This window comes from Palaemon carinicauda, chromosome 21, assembly GCF_036898095.1.
Source record: "Palaemon carinicauda isolate YSFRI2023 chromosome 21, ASM3689809v2, whole genome shotgun sequence".
Taxonomy (NCBI): domain Eukaryota; kingdom Metazoa; phylum Arthropoda; class Malacostraca; order Decapoda; family Palaemonidae; genus Palaemon; species Palaemon carinicauda.
Window position 1 is genome coordinate 101,495,172 of NC_090745.1, and position 15,244 is coordinate 101,510,415.

The window sequence follows — 15,244 nt, forward strand, 5'->3', positions numbered from 1 at the left end:
AAGCCTATCGTGTAAAAGGCAAGTCGTTATACTCACGGTACAATGACGGGGGAGGCTGCCTCCATCAAATGGTAGGACCGACTTTAAAACAAAACCTCGCGGTTTTGTCTTGGCTAGAGCGCATGCTCCGGGACGGCCTACGGCCTTCATGAAGTTTTAACAACACCAATTGAAGTTCTGTAAAAACTCTCAGGAACGAGACTCCCGAAAAGGGTGAAGTCTCGTATGTGGGGGTTTGCTTTAAGAAGGCCAGACATAATTGCCATCGATCGCTTACCAGAAGGGGTTGCCATCGAACGCTTTCTTGCTAGTGAGAAAATATCGTCTACATCAGGCAAAAAATGCCAGCGGAAATGAACTGGAATAACGGTGGTTCGTTCGAAAACGAAAGGATCAGTGCTGGCGAAACCAGACTAGCTGATATAGTAATCAGCTGGGAGTATAGAGTGACGTATCAAGTCACACCTTTGGAAGACCCATCCCATGGGGGGGGAGGTCGACCATATAGTTTTCAGAAAAAGCTTTGGATGAGAACCTAGGGGTTCAGAATCTATTTGTGAATTCCTTTCTCACGACCTTAAGGGATGTTGTGTCGAGAACCCGCAGGAACTCTGTCACTGATTCCTGATGGAATTTTCAGGAATCGTTTTACGTGACCACGACCCAAAGGAACTGTGTCATAGTTACCTGTAGAGATCGTAAACCCCTGGGCAGCAGGCATCCCTCTGTCATAAGAGTAATACTCTTGATGACGATGGGCGCGCACGATCAACTTACGGGACGAGAGTTCGAAAACTCTGTCATGAGGGTAAAACTCTTATGCACTCGTGAACACTTCGCGCAACGAGAGTTCAAAAACTCTGTCATAAGAGTGGTTTGCGAACTTCAACTGATTGCGTGTGCCTAGTTGTTCATGCGTGCCAATATGGTCGTGCACGCCAATCCGGTCATGCGCGCCACATCGGCCATGCGCGCCAATTTGGTCGTGCACGCCAAACCGATCGTGCGCTCCAATTTGCGCGCGAGAGCTCTCATTGTGGCGAGAGTACTCACTACTACGTTCACCCGAAGGTTCACGATAGCCTGTGTTGTGTGAGCGCGAACGGTCAACACAACGAGAGTCCGAAAACTCTGTCCTATAAGAATGGCTATAATCACGAGAACCCAAAGGTTCAGTGTGAACTGCGTTGTGAGACCCCGAAGGATCAGTGCGAACGAGAAGTTTCTCTGTCACGAGACCCCGAAGGATCAGCGTGATTAAGGGCACGAGAGACCATAGGCCTAACGTAGCCTGTGTTGCGAGACCCCGAAGGGTCAGCGCAACGAGAAACCGAAGTTTCCCTGTCACTAAACACTGAAGTATCGGAGTGACTAAAGTTACGAGAGCCCAAGGGTTCTGCGTAACTAATGTTTTGAGACCCCGAAGGGTCAGCGTAACGAGAAACCGAAGTTTCCCTGTCACACAACACTGAAGTGTCAGTGACTAAAGTTACGAGAGCCCAAGGGTTCAACATAACTAAGTGTTATGAGACCCCAAAGGGTCAGCGTAACGAGAAACCGAAGTTTCCCTGTCACAAAACACCAAGTGTCAGAGTGACTAAAGTTACGAGAGCCCAAGGGTTCAGCGTATCTAATGTTACGAGACCCCGAAGGCCGAAGGGTCAGCGTAACGAGAAACCGAAGTTTCCCTGTCACAATACACCGAAGTGTCAGACTGACTAAAGTTACGAGAGCCCAAGGGTTCAGCGTAACTAATATTACGAGACCCCGAAGGCCCGAAGGGTCAGCGCAACGAGAAACCGAAGTTTCCCTGTCACAAAACACTGAAGTGTCAGGGTGACAAAAGTTACGAGAGACCAAGGGTTCTGCATAACTAATATTACGAGACCCCGAAAGGTCAGCGTGATTGATGGCACAAGTTCCCGAAGGCTCAATGTTAACATCGTTACGAGATCCCGAAGGTTCAGCGTAACTGAAACCTTCGCCCCAAAGGACTCCTCCTGTCATGAGAACCCGCAGGATCAACATGACAAGAGCCCAAAAGGTGATCGTAACGAGACCCCGAAGGATCAAGGAGAACCAGCAGGTTCAAAGATAACACCTTCGCATAAGAGGTTTGTTCTCCCGAAAGAGAATGTCGCTTAAGATAAGGCTCTCGCTCCGCCCCTGAAGGAGAACCATAAGCGTAACGGGGGACCGCCGATGCCCAGAGGCGGTCTTCTCTCGAGAACAAGAGACTCGTTCCCCCGAAGGGATAACCTGCTTCAGAGAAAGCTCTGCCACCACCCCTGGTGGATCAGCAAACTCCTATAAGTTGTTTCTCGCGAACGAGAGGGAAGTTCTCCCGAAGGAGATCGCCTAAGATGACAAATTCGGAGATAACTTGTATTTTTCCTAACCATACAAAACTTAGCTATTTACATAGGGGGTATTACTGTCGGCGTAGCCGAATGACGAGCCATTAAATTTTTAACGAGGGTTAACTACCCTCTGGCTAGTTAGTGAGGGGGTAGGGGAGGGGTAGCTAGCTACCCCTCCCCCCTCACACACCGGTGAACTGATTCACTTCGCTTAGAGGTAGGACTTCACGGAGACAGGGCTGGCGGGCAAATATTTGGAAATAGCTAAGTTTTGTATGGTTAGGAAAAATACAAATTATCTCCGAATTTTTCATTTGTTTCGTAACCGAAATACAAACAACGCTATTTACATAGGGTGACTTAACCCTTAGGTAGGGTGGAAAGTCCCAGCCTTACTGGCTTTGGCTTTTGCCCGGGGACTCAGAATCCGAGTGAGTAGCACTCGAGAAAAGGAGTCCCTGCACCTCGCCTACATAAGCTTGTGTGTGAAGGAATGAAGTGTGACTCATCCTAGGAAGTTGACCTGAAGTTCTTTAGATGGAATTCTAGGCTAGGACGTTCCCAATACCACCTCGTCTGGGTATGGGGGACGCGACAGTATTATATTAATACTAGGAAGACAAGGAAGCATGGTTTACCTGCAGTGGTTTGAGGTCAGCTATGCATAGAACCTAGGATGCTGCTTTCCCCAAGAGAGGGGAGGATGAAGAAAAGAGTAAGGGCCAGATATACTTTTTCATTCATGCAGTCTAAAACCGGGTAACAATGCCCTCACTCTTCTGCTACCTGTCCATTAAGGAGCCTGAGGTTAGACCAGCTGTTGTGCAGCCACCACAGGGCCGATAGAGAAAGTATCGAGGCTCCTGTGGGTCACGTCCTGCAGGTAGTGGGCTGTGAAGGTCGTTTGACGCTTCCAGACCCCAGCTTGTAGCACCTGCGTCACAGAGAAGTTTCTCTTGAATGCCAGGGACGTTGCGATGCCTCTGACATCGTGTGCTCTAGGGCAACGTGACGGAGGAGGGTCTGGATTCAGGGCATGATGGATGACCCTTCAAATCCAAGCTGAGATGGTATTCTTGGTGACCCTCCTCTTCGTCCTTCCTGTGCTCACAAACAGGGGTTGCACGCGAGGACGAACTGCAGCAGTTCTTTTAAGATAACGCCTCAGACTCCTTACTGGACATAGTAGGAGATGGTCTGGGTCATCTGTTACAGAACGAAGACTCGAAATCCTGAAGGAGTTGAACCGTGGGTCCGGAACTCCAGAATTTTGAGTCTTAGCAACTACCCCAGGGACAAACCTGAACGTTACCTCCCCCCATCCCCTTGAATGGGCGATGTTGTACGAGAGACCATGAAGTTCACTGACCCGCTTGGCTGAAGCCAGAGCGAGCGGGAACACCGTCTTCCAAGTCAGGTGACGATCAGAAACCTGGCGTAATGGTTCGAAGGGAGGTCTCTTAATAGCCCTGAGAACCCGAACCATGTTCCATGGAGGAGGTCTCACTTCCGACTGAGGGCAGGTAAGTTCGTAGCTTCGTATGAGCAAAGAAAGTTCCAGCGAGGAAGAAATGTCTATTCCTTTCAGCCTGAAGGCCAGGCTTAAGGCGCAAATATACAAGAAACTCCGCTATTGCTGGAATAGTGGCATCGAGGGGAGAGATACCCCTCCCACGACACCAACCACAGAAGACTCTCCACTTCGCCTGGTAGACCCCTGCAGATGACTTTCGCAGGTGTCGAGACATCCTCTCCGCAACTTGTTGCGAAAACCTCTCTCTGTGGGGAGATGTTGGATAGTCTCCAGGCATGAAGTGGAAGTTGTTGCAGTGTGGTTGCTTGAGTAGCTCATGTCGTGGGGGGAGTTCTCTCGGGAGTTCCATCAGGAGCTGCAGAAGGTCCGGGAACCACTCTGCATGATGCCATAAGGAGCTATCAAGGTCATTGACAGGTTGACCAATAGTCTGGTCTTGTTGAGCACCCTTCTCATCAGACAGAACGGTGGGAAGGCGTAGACGTCGATGTTGTCCCACCGTTGTTGGAAGGCATCTTGCCAGAGTGCCTTGGGGTCCAGGACTGGGGAGCAGTACAGCGGCAGCTTGAAGTTCAAGGCTGTCGAGAACAGGTCCACTGTCGGGGAACCCCACTCGGTACTCACTATCTGCGAAGCTCTGCTCAGACTGTCGGCGAGCACATTCCTTTTGCCCGGAATGAAGCGAGCTGATAGTGGTATCGGGTGGACTTCGGTCCATCTCAGTATCTTACTGCAAGATGGGATAGCTGTTGTGAAAAGGTACCTCCCTGCTTGTTGATATAAGCCACTACTATGGTGTTGTCACTCATCACCACCACAGAGTGACCCGCCAGGGTCTGTTGGAACTGTTGAAGGGCCAGATATACGGCCTTCATTTCTAGCAGATTGATGTGGAGGTACTTTTCTGATTCTGACCATAGGCCTGAGATCCTGTGGTTCAGAACGTGGGGCCCCCCACCCTCCTTTCGACGCGTCCGAGAACAGCATCAAATCCGGGGGGAGGACGAGAAGATCCACTCCCTTTCGAGGGTTTCCGTCGGTCAACCACCACTGCAGGTCCGTCCGTTCCGCAGGCCCCATAGGGACCAGAGTGTCCGGGGAATCGTTGCCTTGATTCCACCGGGCCTTGAGCTGCCATTGCAGGGATCTCATCCTGAGGCGGCCATTTGGAACTAGACGGGCCAAGGAAGACGGGTGACCTAAGAGACGTAACCAAGATTGGGCTGGAAGCTCTTCTCGTCTGAGGAAAGGCTCTGCGACCTTCCTCAGCCTTGCTATCCTGTCGTCTGATGGAAAGGCTTTGTGGAGATTGGTGTCCAATATCATGCCTAGATATACCAGTCGTTGATATGGAAGCAGAGAAGAAGTCTCGAGATTTACCATGATCCCTAGATCTTGGCAAAGTCCCAGAAGCTTGTCTCGGTGTCGAAGAAGGGTTGACTCCGAGTCTGCCAGGATCAGCCAGTCGTCCAGATAGCGAAGGAGACGGATGATGATCCTGTGTGCCCACGAAGATATCAGGGTGAACACTCTGGTGAACACCTGTGGTGCTGTGGAGAGACCGAAACACAGCACCTTGAACTGGTAGATCTTGTTGTATAGGCTGAATCTCAAGTACTTCCGGGAAGACGGATGGATTGGGATCTGGAAGTACGCGTCCTTCAGATCCAGTGTGCACATGAAGTCTTGCGTTCTCACTGCAAGTCTGACCGTCTCTGCTGTCTCCATGCTGAACGAAGTTTGTTTGACAAACTTGTTCAGGTCTGAGAGGTCGATGACGGGTCTCCAGCATCCAGACGCCTTCTTTACAAGAAAGAGTCGACTGAAGAAGCCTGGGGAGCCGTCGACGACCTCTTGGAGAGCATCCTTCTTGAACATGGTCTCAACTTCTGCCCGAAGGGCTAGCCCCTTTGCCGATCCCATGGCATAGGAGCTCAACAACACTGGATTTGCTGTCAGGGGAGGTAGAGATGTTATGAACGGGACGCGATATCCTTGGCTGATCACGGAGATCGTCCAGGAATTGGCCCAGAGTTGCTGCCACCTGAACGCGCAACTTTGCAGGCATCCCCCCCTGGTGGACATGCAGGGGGATTGCCAATCCTAGCGTTTGCGGCCTCGGCCGCTCCCTCTAGGATTCCTGCCTCCCCTGAAGGAATTTCCGCCCTTCCTGTCTTTGACCGGAAAGGGCTGCTGTTTGGACACCTTTGCCTTTGCTGCCGGAGCCGGTTTTGATGTCCTAGACTGACGAGGCTGTTGCTGTTGAGGTGCTGGAGGCTTGTAGGTTCTGGATGTAAGAGCCTTTTGGAGGAGAGAATCGTAATTTGATTTCCTCCGCCTCTCAGCTGTCCGTTCCACATCCTTGGGCTCAAAAAGGCTCTTTCCAAGGATGGAAGAGTGTCTGAGCTTGCAGACATCCACGGCTGGGACCTTCGAGTGGAACCTCTCGGTCACCGCATCACGACGCTTCAAGATCGAGTTTGCCCACAAGTTCGGAACTTGGTGAGCCAGAAACTCGATGGTGCGTGTGCCCGAGAGGAGGAAAGTCTCCATGGCCTTCCTGGTGCTCTCCTTGGACAAGTCCTCGGATCGCAACAGGATTCCCAAAGACCCCAGCTAGACATCCAGCCACGAAGTGGCCTGCATGGCACACTTTGCGACTTTCTCCTGGTTCAAGATCTCTGTAGCCGAGAATGTCACCTACGGGGCGGAGAGTTTCTCAAGAGAAATTCCCCTGGTAAGCTCTTCACAGAGTGGTGGGGAGGAAGAGCTAAACAAGACTCCCCCATGATCTCAAAGTACCTCCTCTGTTGTACACGAGGAGGTGGGAGGAGTTTGTTACCGGCAGAGGAACGGCTGGAGGAAGCGAGTTCGGAGAGATGGCCCTCAACCCTGTCTCTGGCACTCTTCACCCCCTAGGACCAGGGCAGAGCCGCACTGGCCTTCGGAACATTTTGAGTGCCGTAGACTAGGTCCAGGACCGTATCCTTGCCTTCGCGAGGGGCGGTCTCCGGATCCTTGAACCTGTTGAGTTGCCTCATCAGATTCAGGACCTGCCAGAAGGCATGCTCCGACTCATGCAGCTCTCCTCCTTGTGGACTGGCAGCAAAGTCTCCTGTCCCCAGCTGCTCTACTTGGGGGGACACATGGACGTTCTCCTGGGGTCTTGCTGGCTCTGGTCGAATCCAGGATGAAGACTTTGGGACGGTCTTCGAGTCCTTGGGCTCCCTCCTTGGGCTCTCTCCTAGGAGGGATACAGGACTCCAGTAAAGAAGACTGAGGGCTCCTCTCTGCCCCCACATAGGACGATTCTCCTACTCGAGGTGGGGTTCCTTCCAGGAGATCGTCGGCGAGGAGGCGAAGGAATAATCTCCTTGCCTGCGCCCAGATCCGGAGATCGTGGGCGCGCGGGCGAACGTTGGCGTGCATGGCGCGCATCAGGAACAGGTCGCGCAGATGTGCGCTGGCGAGTAAGCGATCGTGGGCGCTCAGGAATACGTGGGCACGCAAGGCGCGCAGCAGGAACAGGGCGCGCATATGTGCGCTGGCAAGCAGGAGATCCCTGAAGAGTAGGAGAGCGCTGACGCGCAGGTGAGCGCTGGCGAGCAGGAGATCTACGGCGAGATGACTCAGCTAAAGGAGATCGCTGGCACATTGAGTCCGAAGAGGTCTGGTCCACAGCTACAGCAGGAGAGCACTTGCGCGCTACTGCGCACGAGTGCACAGGAGATCGTGGGCGCGCAGGTAAAACCTGGCACTTAAGGGACTTACTCACATTGTGAGATAAGCCCTTTTGCCCTGAAGGGACTGGTGCTCGTTGGATAACAGGGTGCGTTGGCGCCCACTACGCATCTGCGTCCAGGAACGGAGAAGGAAGACTAGCAGGTCTGGCAGGCGTAGGAGATCGCGAACGATCTGCTGAGAGGTCTCGCGATGCAGCTGCAACGGTCTGCTCATGCAACAGAGTTATCAATATCAATATCCTCCCCTGGAGGAGGAGGAGCTGCCTCGCTAAGGGAGACAACTCCCTCTCCTGAACCCCGAGGTTGGTCAACAAAAGAATGGCCTACGCTACCACTCGACGGCCTCTCACGAGAGACCGATCGAGTGGGAGCTTCGGAGAAGGTTCGGGCAACGGAAGAAGAGTCTTTGGAACCTTCCTTCTTCAAGGAAGCCCTTGAAGGAGAAAGGTCACGCCTAGACTTCTTCTTACGTCGCCGGGAAAACCTCTCCCACTGGGAGGTAGACCACTCCTTACACTCACTACAAGTTTTATCCCTATCACACCGTTGACCTCTGCAGTACGGACACAAGGTGAGGGTCCGTCTCGACCGCCGACATGAACGTCCCACAAGGGCGGTCGGGTAGTCCAGGGCACTTCCGCATGATAGAGAGAGGCCAACTTCCAAACACACGAGCTGTAAGAAAAAGCAAAAAAAATTAAGGCTGTCAAAAATGCGAGGGTGAGACAGACACATCTGATCATCACCCGAGCCAAAAGTGAAGTGAATCAGTTCACCGGTGTGTGAGGGGGGGAGGGGTAGCTAGCTACCCCTCCCCTACCCCCTCGCTAACTAGCGAGAGGGTACTTAACCCTCGTTAAAAATCTATTGGCTCGTCATTCAGCTACGCCGAAAGTAATACCCCCCTATGTAAATAGCGTGGTTTATATTTCGGTTACGGAACAAACAAGCTTTCTCCCAGCTCTATGGGAATTAAGCTTAGGCATAAAATATCTCTCTCACCAACGAGAGGGAAGTCCTCCCGAAGGAGGACATCGCCTAAGGCAAGCTTTCTCCCAGCACCACGGGAAAAAAGCGTAGGCGTAAAAATCTCTCGCGAACGAGAGAGAAGTCCTCCTGCAAGAGGACATAGCCTAAGTAAAGCTTTCTCCCAGCTCTAAGGGAAAAAAGCATAGGTGTAAAAAAAGAAAAAAAAATATCACTCTCTCACAAGAGAGAGAGAGAGAGAGAGAGGTAGAAATTCCCCTCGAAGGAGGAACATCAAGTTGAAGGTTGACAGCGAATGCTACCTCGTAACGAGGGCAGCTCACGAGCTACCACATCGAGCGCAGGATAACGAACCGGGCGGCCGTAGCACTCGGCCTTGTGTTCTAAGTCGCTGGTACCTGCGAAAAAATGAAGTTGTGATCAAATATAATTCATGCTCCGTTGCACAAAATACACTATTTGGGGAATAAGGCACCTTCCTTGTAAGATAATTCCTCGAAAGGGAGCTGAACTGTTATACACTTTAATTCAGTAATGAAACAAACACACGACAGTGTTGAGAACCTGCCGACCATCAGTCGCAGGGTAGGGCGGCAATGACAACTCGCTTACGGTGGAGGCAGTCGGATACGTTGTCAACAGCAATTAAAGTTACAAGTATCTAACAACGTATATTTCTATTTATACATATATACACTCATATATATGTAAGATAAATGAAAACACACAAGAAAAACAAAAAATAATAAAACAGAAAAACAATCAAGGCAAGTCTTTGCGGGAGAGAAAGACAGCATGTCCGTCCTCTACAGAGCCATAAAGTAAAGTGGTTACTCAGCCGAGGTATGAGTGAGCGGGGTAGCCAGTCTAGCCCACGCCCCACCCGCTAACTAGCGGATGGGGTAGTTATCTCTCGCTAAAATTATCATGGCTCGTCTTTCAACTGTGCCGTAAGTATACCCCTGTAAATAGCGAAGGTTTTGTATCTAAGCCGGAACAAAGGTTAATTTTAGGATGTAATAGTTGCATATACCCAGCAAAAGAAAAATCATAGACACGTTTAAACTGGATATATGCCAACTAACTTTCTGAAATATAGAATGTTGTTTTCTTACTTGATCAGAGGTTTCACTTCCTTGGACCTTTCAGGAAATTCTGGCTCAAAGTGCCATGATTTATAAATTTTGTTGCTATTTATACAAACAGCATGCCATATTATACTGCAGGTCTGTACTGTATAACCGGTAAGGATACACTGCCAAGATAAAGGTATAGTAATACCTCAGGATACAGAATTAATTCATTCTGGAGTAGCTTTTGTAACATGATTTTTTCGTATAATGGGTGCAGTTTTACATGTAAATTGCCTAATTCATTCCAAGCCCCATGCAAACACCACATTTAATTAAATAAAGCTATAACAACAATAAAATAAGAGCTAAATACATTTGATCATTCAATATGCCTAACTTGACTGTTATTACCTGTAAATGAAATAGATATTAGAACATAATACAGTACAATAATAAATGGAAAATAATAATACAAAAATGATAGGAAAATGTGGAACCTTACCTTTCGAGTGAGACGATATCCGAAAGCAAAAGTGGCGGCAGAGCAGGAGAGCAAACGGCAGAAAACATCAACAAATGGCAAAAAACCTCTACACTTGACTTTACGTACGACATTTAACGAATGCTAGAAAACATTAACACTTAACATTAAGAAAAAGTTGAAATTAGATTTTTTTTTGCCTTTACTATTTTTTTTTACCTTACGTTTTGCACTATCTAAATTTCATCAATTTCCTCTTCACTTCCACTTTTCCATTTTTTCGGATCACTTTGACCTTCACTTTGGCCTACGAATGGCCTCTTTAAAAAATAACGATCCAAGGAAGCTTGTTTCTGTCTACTTTTTAAAACGTTCCTGAAATGACTCGGGCAACTGTCATTAAACTGCGCAAGAAAACAATCTTTGTGAACCTTTTCGGGGTGTTTCTTTTTTCTTTTTATTTTTCTATGAAATCGACCAGCTTATGATAATAAGATCGCATCTTCTTAATTTCTGCCGTTGTCGTATCTATGTCCTCCTCCACCTCGTCGCCAAAGAACAGTTTCAGAATGATACTTAGTTGCATGGCTTCTAACTCCTTCAGGTTGTCTGTAGTAAGCTCCTCTCGGTACTCCTCGAGAAGCTCATTAATGTCGTTCTCATCGAAGACCAGCCCCACGGACCTCCGGAGTGAAATTATTTCCTCAACTTCAGGTTGTGGAACAAGTTCAGGATCATCAACTTCGGTTTCAGCCAGGCTTAAGTCGAATCCCTCAAAGTCTCGTAAAGAGACGGCATCAGACTACAGCTTCTTCCATGTAGAGTTCAAGGTGCGCCTCGAAACCTCCTACCAAGCTTGATTGATGAGTCTGAAGTACAGTATATCACAATATCGAAATGCTCCTTCCAAATTCACGAAGGATGAGCTTTGTGCTGTCAGTGATTTTCATTTTGAAACATGGAGGAGATGGGTGGAGTTAGGTGGAAGGTAAAGAACCTTAATACAGTAAATGAATATTCTAGAAGAATATCATCCTCAAGGCCAGGAGGATGAGCAGGAGCATTGTCCAACACCAGCAGACATTTTAGAACGAGTTGGTTCTCTTCCAAGTAACTTTTCACAGTCGGACCGAAACAGAGATTTACTCACTCGACGAAAAACAATCTCGTTACCCAGGCTTCCGTATTAGCCCTCCACATCACCGGAAGCTTCTCCTTTAGTACTTTGTGGAACTTGAAGGCTCAAGGAATCTCAGAATGATACACCAGTAGGTGCTTGACCTTACAATCCCCACTGGCGTTGGCACAGAGTGCAAGGGTAAGACTGTCCTTCATAGCCTTATGCCCTAGCAACTTTTTCTTTTCCGCCGTGGGATAGCTCCGACAAGACATTTTTTTTCAATAAAGCACAGTTTTGTCACAGTTGAAGACATGCTGGGGACTGTAGCCTTCTTCAAAATTCAACTCGTCAAATTTCTTAACAAAGGCTTCAGCCACTTTCGTGTCCAAGCTGGCGGGCTCCTCATGCAGCACCAACGAATGAATACCAATCCATCTCTTGAATTTCTCAAACTACCGGCGGGAAGCCTTGAACTTTGTGTGTTCCTGCTGCAATGTCCCTTTTCCTGCGTCTTCTTCGCCCTGAGCATGCACAAGATTACCAAAAACAGCACTGGCCTTGTGGCGGATTATCATCTCAGTGATTGTGTCTCCAGTGAATTATTTGTCCTTAATCCAGAGGAGAAGAAGTCTCTCCATCTCATCATGGACATTGCTCCGCTTACTTGAAAGGACAGTCATGGCCTTAGCAGGTGTTGTTGCTTTGATGGCTTCCTTTTGCTTAAGGATGGTGCCTATTGTCGACAGATTTCACCCACACTCCTTAGCGATCACACTCAACTGCATGCCAGCCTCATATTTCTTGATTATCTCCAGCTTTGTCTCCATAGAGAACGTCATCATCTTCTTCTATCCTTGAACATCAGCGATGTTCTTGGGACCCATGGCTATAGAATTACGGGTTGAATAATGCAACACAGAAACTATAAGTACGAAGTCAAAATCACCAACGGGAATTCAATGTGAATGACAGTGCTGCCGAAACGAAATGGTCCAGGAACGCAGATATGTACATGCATGATGGGAAAGATGCTGGTCAGTAGGAGAGCAGGATCTTATGGTGGTAACTAGCATCAGGATAGTGAGATAACCAATGGGAGAGCAGGACTATGGTGGCGAGTTTATAGTTTGTGCAGCACACAAATTTTTATATTTTTTTCGGCAGCGGGGCAAATTTTGTTTCGTATCTTTGTATGTCTCTTCGTATGGTGAGTTTCATATACAGAACCGTAACTTACATATCCTGAAGTACTGTATTACTGTACTTTACCCTGCTACCAGTCAAAGCTATAACAATGAATGATGGGTAGGACTCTTATTTGTCTTTCTGCTGCAGCTGTATTGCACACATTTTTTCAAGGGTATCAACCTCTCACTTTGTTTCATAATAGAAGTTGATTTCAAGCTTCCCATTTTCACTAACAATCGGCTGTAAGTGGATTCACAATAAAAGAAGGACATTCTTCAGTGCTACTTTAGTGTGAGGTTTACCGCCATATGTAGCCTACCCACGTGAAACCTGAGGTCTCCCGCGTGACCTGTCGCTCCCGCTCTCCCAGTTCATATAAAAGAATACCGCCATATGTAGCCTACCCACGTGAAACTTGAGGTCTGCGTAACCTAACCTAACCTAACCTTTTGCTCGAAGGTGATGAGAAAAAATTCCAATGATCTCTTTGTGTCATTCTTAGAAGAAGTATGAAGTGGGTATCGCTAGAAAAATGTATGGAAATTTATGATAACATTTTTATTTTTACCTTTCTTCCTCATCTATTTCAGTCTTTCCTAGGATATGTTTAAATTAATTGTTTATCATTAAAATAAATGTATGGAAATGTGTGATGTCGATGAGGGAGGGATTAAACAGCGGTAGCCGTCATTGTTAGTGCTCACGGGAGGTTGACTTCACGCTAAAGTACTAACGGGAGGTATATCTCACACTGAAGTGCGGTAGACCTCACGCTAAAGTGCTAACAGGAGGTAGATCTCACACTAAAGTGCGGTAGACCTCACGCTAAAGTGCTAACGGGAGGTAGATTGCGCACTAAAGTGCGGTAGACCTCTCGCTAAAGTGCTAACGGGAGGTAGATCTCGCACTAAAGTGTGGTAGACCTCACGCTAAAGGGAGGTAGATCTCACACTAAAGTGCAGTAGACCCCATGCCAAAGTAGCACCCATTCTTTGTTATTAGTGTGTTTAGCATGTATGACACTAGTATCATGTTATGAATATAAGGAAAGCACTGCTGCCTAGTACTTTATTTAATTTGCTTTTCAAAACATCAGGTATTTCTTTTGTGTTCCCCTAAACAATGCCAACCAGTGCCATGCTACAGATATCTATAAGGTCTTGGATGAGTGGGACAGAAGTAAACCGGGTGTCAGTGGTGATGTATTGCTTGGTGCAATGGTACTTTCAAGTTAACTCTTTTGTGAACATGTGGTCAAGTTGTAGGCCACTTCACTGTAGAGAACCATTTTTCCCAAGGTATGGAATGGCATTCGGCATATATTTGCTTGAAACATCATTGGCCATAACAAGTTTTATCCTGCATTTAGCTGGTTTAATAGGGATATACTTTCTGAAAGGACAATGACCCCTAAATCCCAGTAACTATTTATCAACCATAAGATTTATCTTTTACTGACAACAGAACTGAAAGAAATGTAAATAATCAAGCAGATAACAAATGGGTCACATACAGAATCAATTGTTTTTACAAGACATACAAGAAGTCCATTTATAGGTATTACACCCAAATTGTATAAACTGGAATGCTGATTATGCAGTCTTGTTAATTTATCTATATCTTTGCTGAAAAAAAGATTTCAAAGAACTCTCAGATTTTGCTTTAGTAATACTAAATCTACTACATTTCAATGCTGAATGCGAGAATATACTCAGTAAAGTTAATTTTTTCAAAACCAAGGAAATAAGCTGAACACATCAACTGTAAATGCAGTTCTCATAGGAACTGAATGCGTTAATGAAGAAGATGGCTGAAAATTTAATCCTACGAGCGCCATGATGGCTTGCATTAAAAACAGATGACTTTTGTACAAATTGTGCCTGATAATGGACAGTTTTAATTAGTACTATGTTTTAATAATTATATAGCTAAACCATTTACTTTTTCTATCCATTTTGGTCATTCAATTTTGCCCACAAAGTGTACTAAATAATCCATACCTAAGAGTTTTTATCTCTCTCTCTCTCTCTCTACACACACACATAAATATATATATATATATATATATATATATATATATATATATATATATATATATATATATATATATATCGCCGGTCATCCCTATCTTGAGTTTTAATTCAATACTTCTCCAATCACCATCTCCTACTTCACGCTCCATAGTCCTCAACCTCTAGGCCTAAATATATTGAAGGCAAATATTAGTATGTATGACAATTTCATTGAAAAATCCATAATTTTCAAGTCCCTGTACGATATATTTGAGAAAAAGTTCAAGGTGACACTGCTGAAATCCAGGCAGTCTATTATTATTATTATTATTATCAATAATAATATTATTATCATTATTACAAGATAGGCTATAACTCTAGTTGGAAAAGCAAGATACTATAAGCCCAAAGGCTCCATCAGGGAAAAATAGTTGCAACAGTACCTGAGGTAAGAGGTGTAGCAGCAACAATGGTGACGTAAGGTTCATCGCCAGAGTCATTTATTTGGGTCATAACCATTAGTTGAAGATCCTGCAAATTAGGAGGAGGCAGGATTCGAAGTTGAAGTGGCAGGAGGGCCACTCCATTTTTGGGCCCTAGCACATTTACCATTATTATGCGTTCTTCTAAGTGCTGCTTCTTCGTCTAAATCACTTCCATGTTCTTCACTATTTGTTTCTAGAGGCACCGCCACATCTAGCAAAGCTTCCATACTTTATTATTTATAACTTCTAACTACACCAGGT

General features: G+C 46.8%; 1 long non-coding RNA gene across 1 annotated transcript in view; it reads right to left on the minus strand.

The window, feature by feature from the left end:
* LOC137614726 (uncharacterized) overlaps positions 1 to 15,244 on the minus strand; it is a 45,759-nt gene extending 30,515 nt beyond the window's left edge. The window contains exon 1 of the long non-coding RNA XR_011039140.1: positions 15,108 to 15,244. This is a non-coding gene — a long non-coding RNA (uncharacterized lncRNA). The remainder of the gene's footprint in view (positions 1 to 15,107) is intronic.